Here is a 6,248-nt window from a genome sequence, read left to right on the forward strand (position 1 = left end):
TAATTTTTATTTCAAAAAATATATATAACGTTCAGAATGTTTCAAATTAAAAAATTCCATCCTTCAAAATTCTCAAATTCCACATTCCAGAATGAAAAGTTCCATGCTTCGAAAATTCCCAAATTCCACATTCCAAAATGAAAAGTTCCATCCTTCAAAATTCCCAAATTCCACATTCCACTATTCAAAATTCCCAAATTCCACATTTCAAATTTTCCCACCGAGCGACCTGAAATCGCAGCGAACCATCGTACCGTGGCAATTAAGCGATCCAGGTGATCGGTCCAATTCACCCGTAAATTTCCACGGGTAGAAACACGCGGCCGATTATAGGCGCCCACGCGTCGCCAGTGTCTCTCTTTTTTCCCCCGTTACGCCAATGAATTTCCAATGACGAACGAGGCAGGCGTTTAACGCAACGACGAATTTATCCGCGAGAAAACGCATTTTCACCGGCGCCGATAAATCTTCTCGCGCGATACCGGCGCAAAGCCTTGACAGAACCCAGCGACTGTGCGCCGTTTCACGTGGGCCAGCCAGACGATGGATACGCGTCGTCGTCGCCGTCGTCGATACGTGTTTACGCCAAAGGCGTAGCAACTTCATCACCTCGTACAACCGTGTGTACACGTTCAAGCTCCGGCGTTTTATGCTCGCACTTGTTAAACACGACGGCGATTTCACGTGGCGAGGCTAGAGAACCCGGCGATTCGAATTTACGACGCCTGCTTTGGGGAGTGAAAACTCGGGGCGATTTTTTGCCACCGTTCTCGATGTCGAGTGTGTTGTTGATTGATGCGTGCCTGTTCGAGGTGTTAATTGAATTTCACTTTGCATACTTTTTTTCTCGTTTTCTGTCTTTGGTACTACGAACGCGTTATTTCCTTTTTCCTGCGAGCACGGTGGAAGTTATTTCTTGTGTTTTAATTGCTAGGGTCTTTTTTATCGATAATTTGATGTACACTTTTGGTACAACTTTGGGATTACTGTATATCGAATTTAATTCGATACCAATTCTTTGTGGATTTGTAATTTATTTTGAAGTGATCTATAGTGGTTTGGGAAATAAAGAATTCATCGCAAGTTTCTTCTAATTCTTGTAATGCATAGTGTTTTCAATATGGGTTCAGATTTTCTGTTACTCAAACGAGTAATAAGTAAGAAGAAACGCAGAAAAAGAAGGCAAAAAGAAGTAGTGGGGGAACACTCCACTGTGACCTTGAGCAGCGGCAGAATCGAGACAGGCTATAGCGGGAACAATCTTCCTTTTCTACGCCCAATAGAACAGTAACCAAACCTAAATACCCACTATTCTATTACAAATAACACTCTATCTCACACTATACCTCGAAATTCTTTTCCAAACAACCAATATATTTTTCCTAAAATTTTTCCAAACTATAGCCGCTAAAATCGAGCAAAATCGCAACCGAAGAAATTTCACTCGCGTATCATCCTGTTCCCCACAAAATCACTCGCGACACAGCGTAACACTGCTTCACGATCATTCTCCATCGCAACGAAACCGTTCATCCGTGCGTCTTACGCGTTTCATCCAGCATTAATACCGAATCAATTATCGTCGCGGCCGTAATTCGTCGGCCGGTCGTTCCACATCGAATCGGTCGTACATTTGGCGGCAAGCGTAGGAATGCTCGATTATTTAACAAACACAACGAGATTAACGTTCGTCGGACGGTCAATGCTACCGGCGAGCGCGACAATTAGATTCATTACACGACAAATGACGATTTGAAATAGTGGCCGTCGCGGGGATGAATAATTGAACGATGTCTCTGATGACGGACCAACGGACAACAAACGCGTGTTCTGAAGCCCGATTTTCACAGATACACCAAGCGGAAATATACCTCTTTTTCAACTCTTTTGTTACAGGATATCGACGGCAGAGCGGCTCTTTCTATTTGTTCGTTGTTTATCATTTTTTGTTTCCTCTCTCTCTCTCTGTCTGTGTGTCGAGCCGGTTTATTGTGTTTGCACGGCGGAGCAATATTGCAAAAGGTTTATCGTCAATTCTGTGTCTCTCTCTCGTTCTAGCTTTTGACGTATTGTAAAAATATGTAGGAACGAATGTAACGAGAACAATATCTGTCGAGTTGGAACGGGTGAATAAACAAGATGGAGTGTTTTACAGGATACGACGTCTCCCTTTTCGCAATTTCTTGTTTAATCTGGGAAACAATGTTGCGGATATGATACAGCGGAGACAACGAGTTGTCGCTGTTTGCTCGATTGTTTGTATTTTTCGATGTTAATGTATTCAGAATTCAATTTGCACGAGAGATGCGAGTGAACAAACAGACAATTGAAAATTGTTTCAAGAAAGATTGCAAAATATTTTCCCAATTTTCTCAGGATAAAAAAAATGAAATCTTCCCAATTTCTGGTGTCTTACATTTCACAGCGACCAATTTTTTAGAAATTGCTCTAGATACGAATTTGAAAACAAAAATGAACAAAGATAAGAAAACGAGAGAAAACAGAAAAATTGTTTCAAGAAATATTGCAAAATATTTTCCCAATTTTTTCAGGATAAAAAAAATGAAATCTTCCTAATTTCTAGTGTCTTACATTTCACAGCGACCAATTTTCACAATTTCAATTTTTTAGAAATTGCTCTAGATACGAATTTGAAAACAAAAGTGAACAAATATAAGAAAACGAGAGAAAACAGAAAAATTGTTTTCAGAAATATTGCAAAATATTTTCCCAATTTTCTCAAGATAAAGAAAAAGAAATCTTACTAATTTCTGGTGTCTTACATTTCACAGCGACCAATTTTTATCAATAGTTTCAATTTTTCAGAGATTTCTCTAGACGTGAATTTGAATAGAAAAAAAAAAATTGCAAGTTTGAGAAATTAACAGGCATATCTATCGCACATTTATATTCCCTTTCTTCCAATATTCGAACGGCACGGCGACCGAGTTTCCGTGGTCCCTCCTTCCTTTGTTCGAGCGTAGAATTTTCCGAATGCAGCGGCAGCTGCGTTTATCGCCGGCGAAATTGAAGTTTACCGTGCACGGCGAGTTATATCACTTTTCGCACAATTTCCAGCGAACGCTTTGTGTAATTACTCCGTATCCCTCCCTCCCGTCCTCTATACAGTCGCTCCTCTCTCTGCTCACGCTGTGCTTCGGCAACTTCGCTAATTAAACAGTGTTCCCACCGACTAGCAACATCATCGCTTTGTCGTTGATTGCATTGACAAAAATCCCTCCAACTTTCCCTTCCCCTTTTTACCGTCCACCCTTTCACCTGTTTCTCTCCCACGTCTTTCTCCCGTGTTAATATCCGAGAAGAATTTCTCTTTGACTTTGCCCCGCGTTTCGCAGGGATCTCTATTCGACCCGTCTAACAGAGAGCTTCGTCAAAATTTAATCGCGCCTCTTTGCTTATTTATTTCCGACTTGGGTCCTCGAGAGAGCGAATCGCCGATGTTTGGGGACCATCTTCCGATTCTGAGGATTCTCACGACTATTTTCACTTCCTAAACTTAGGCGAACGAAGTAAAAAAATGCAGTAGAGCGTCAGTTATCCGAATCATCGGTTCGAGGAGTAAACAAATTTACGGTGTAGCGGTACCGATTGATAAGTAAAAAATGAACTTTCTTAATAAATGTAGCGGAGAGTCGTGCAGTACCGACCAAAGCTAGATCTCGCTTATACCGTTAGTTGACAGCACTACTGATGGAAAAACAAATGAATACTATAGCCCTGAGATTCTTTTCTCTTCAGCATTACCAGAGTTCTAAGACGTTTTAACGTTTACGCTGGTGTTTCGTACGACAAAAGTTATTTTTCATTGCTGCAATGGTTGGGCTCAGGTGGACTGTACGGATCAAGAAAATATCGATGCCTAAATAAAAGTTCTATTCTATTTGTCAATGATTTTTACTAACATTATTTATCACTTAGACCTTCAAATCTACCAACTGAGTAGCCGGCCGGTACTGTGCGACAATTTTTCGTTCGCTGCAAATTACAACTTTTTTATTTCTAAAATTTAAGAAAAACCATTTGTCCCCTTTTATCAAGCACCCTTTGTGCTAAAAGTTACTTTTTTCAAATTTCATTTTTACCAACGTTAGCCCAAGTTATAGTACAAACACTTAGAGTGGCCGGTACTGCACGACTCCCCCCTGTATTGTTACTTCGAAGCATTTTTTTCAAATACTTTCATCAGTAAGTAATTTTAGGCTTCGTTCCTGTAGTTATAAACTGGGTAAGTACATGCATATGTTTCATTATCCGAACCACCTCAGTCCCAATTGGTTCGGATAACTAACGCTCCACTGTACGCGCACTTTTTCCGAGACTGTTACACGTAAGCTCGATCAAAATCGGTGATTTAATTTTTGCACGACAGAGATCCAAGGTTACAAAATTTCTGCACTCAAGAATAGCTAAAGAGCGAAGAAGATTACCCTAATCTCCCATTACCAATTCCAAATAACCCTCTCGAAATCAGCATCAAAAAGGAGCGAGGATCACAATGAGTCCCCCGAACGCGAAACCAGAATCGTTTAGCCTGGAGGCAATACCGCGAATTTGCTATTCCCTCTCTGGAGCTCTCTCTCGATAGAAGAACCGGCGGGATAGGGGAAGGCCAAGCGAATTGTCCGGTAATTATATTCGCCTCGTCTCGTTTCGTTCTTCCAGCGGAGCGCAACGCTTCGCCGCGGAATTGTAACGCACCGGTCACGAAGGGGGCATCCGATTTTAAATCAATTTCATCGCGCAATTGCGCGGAAGCCGCGGATGGTTTGATTACGGAAGGAAAAAGCGATGGAAATTATCTCGCCTAGCTTCTATCGTTCGCCTTTCAACCCTCGCGTAAGTGTATACACACAAATATGCGTGGTTGCGTATGTGTGTACGTACGTGTACAAGGACAATTTCAATTTTAACCCTTTCGTTGGTTTCTACACTTGCCGGGTTCATTTGCGTTACCTTCACAACCTATGCACCTCGAACAGAACGCCGTCATCTCTGGTGTTGTGCTGCTGCTTACCTTGTCCTTTCGCTAAATTGGAAAGCTCTCGTTGGGATAGCCTCTTTCGAGGCTTTCCAATTCACGCTGATATCCCCGGTGCTCGTGTGTCATAATTCGATGGCTTCTCGCGAGCAATTGTTTCGCCTCTGTTTCCCTGGGCTCGTTCTAGGGATCTCTAAGCGGAGGACTTCCCTCGCTATAGCCTGTGCGAAATCTGTTGGATGTTCAAGGTCACCGAGTGTCACTTCCCACTCTGTCTTCACAAATCACAAGAAAAATTTTTTCAAAAGTTGCTCAAGGAGATCTCTAAGCAGAGAAACTGCCTCGCTATAGCCTGTGTGAAATCTGCTCGACGTTCAAGGTCGCCGAATCATAAATCATAGCTAAAACAGTTCTCCAACACTTGTCTGCTCAATCGTAATCCAAAGATAGAACACTCCATCCCTCCTCCAAGAAAAAATTAATACAAAATTAGCTCTATCTGTGAATTTCGTTTTTTAAGTAGAGAAACTTCCTCGCTATAGCCTGTTCGAAATCTGTCCAACGTTCAAGGTCTCCGAATCGTAAATCGTAACAGAAACAGTTCTCCGACCCTCGTCTACTCGATCATCATCCAAAGATTCAACACCTCCCCTCCCATTCTGCCCCAAAAAACATCCGAAACATTTCGACAAGTAACGAGGTATCCTTCTGGACGATCGATGAAATTCAACTCGCCGTTCGATCTCCTTCTTTTTTTCACCGTCCACCACTGCAGTCTTCGGGAACTCGAATTCCTGCGCTCTCCTCGTAACGCGATCCTCCGATCTTTGCATGCGACTATACACGCTGGATGCACCGCTTGCCAAAGAAGGCGTGAAAGTGACACCTGCCCGCGTGCATTTCGCAGCGGCGCGCCGTCGCGCGTTGCAACGCGTTTTCATCGGGGACCGTACGCTGCCCACTCGCGTGCGTGCCGGTGAACAGGACCGAACGAGAATCGATAATAAATTAGCATTATCGATACGGGACGCGTGACACGCGGACGAGAAAACCAGTCGACGACCCGGCTGCATTTAGACGTGAACGGGAAATTACGAGCGACCGAGGTGGATTGGTCGACGAGGAAATTCGACGGAAACTAGCGACCAATGCCGCTTTTTTTCTTTCTTTCTTTTTTTTCCCGTCTTGGACAACTTATTTTATGCTCGGCGTAGTAGGTAAGTGGGGCAAATTCGCAGTTCCGACGGTG

This window comes from Habropoda laboriosa, unplaced genomic scaffold (genome assembly GCF_001263275.1).
Source record: "Habropoda laboriosa isolate 0110345459 unplaced genomic scaffold, ASM126327v1 scaffold291, whole genome shotgun sequence".
Taxonomy (NCBI): Eukaryota; Metazoa; Arthropoda; class Insecta; order Hymenoptera; family Apidae; genus Habropoda; species Habropoda laboriosa.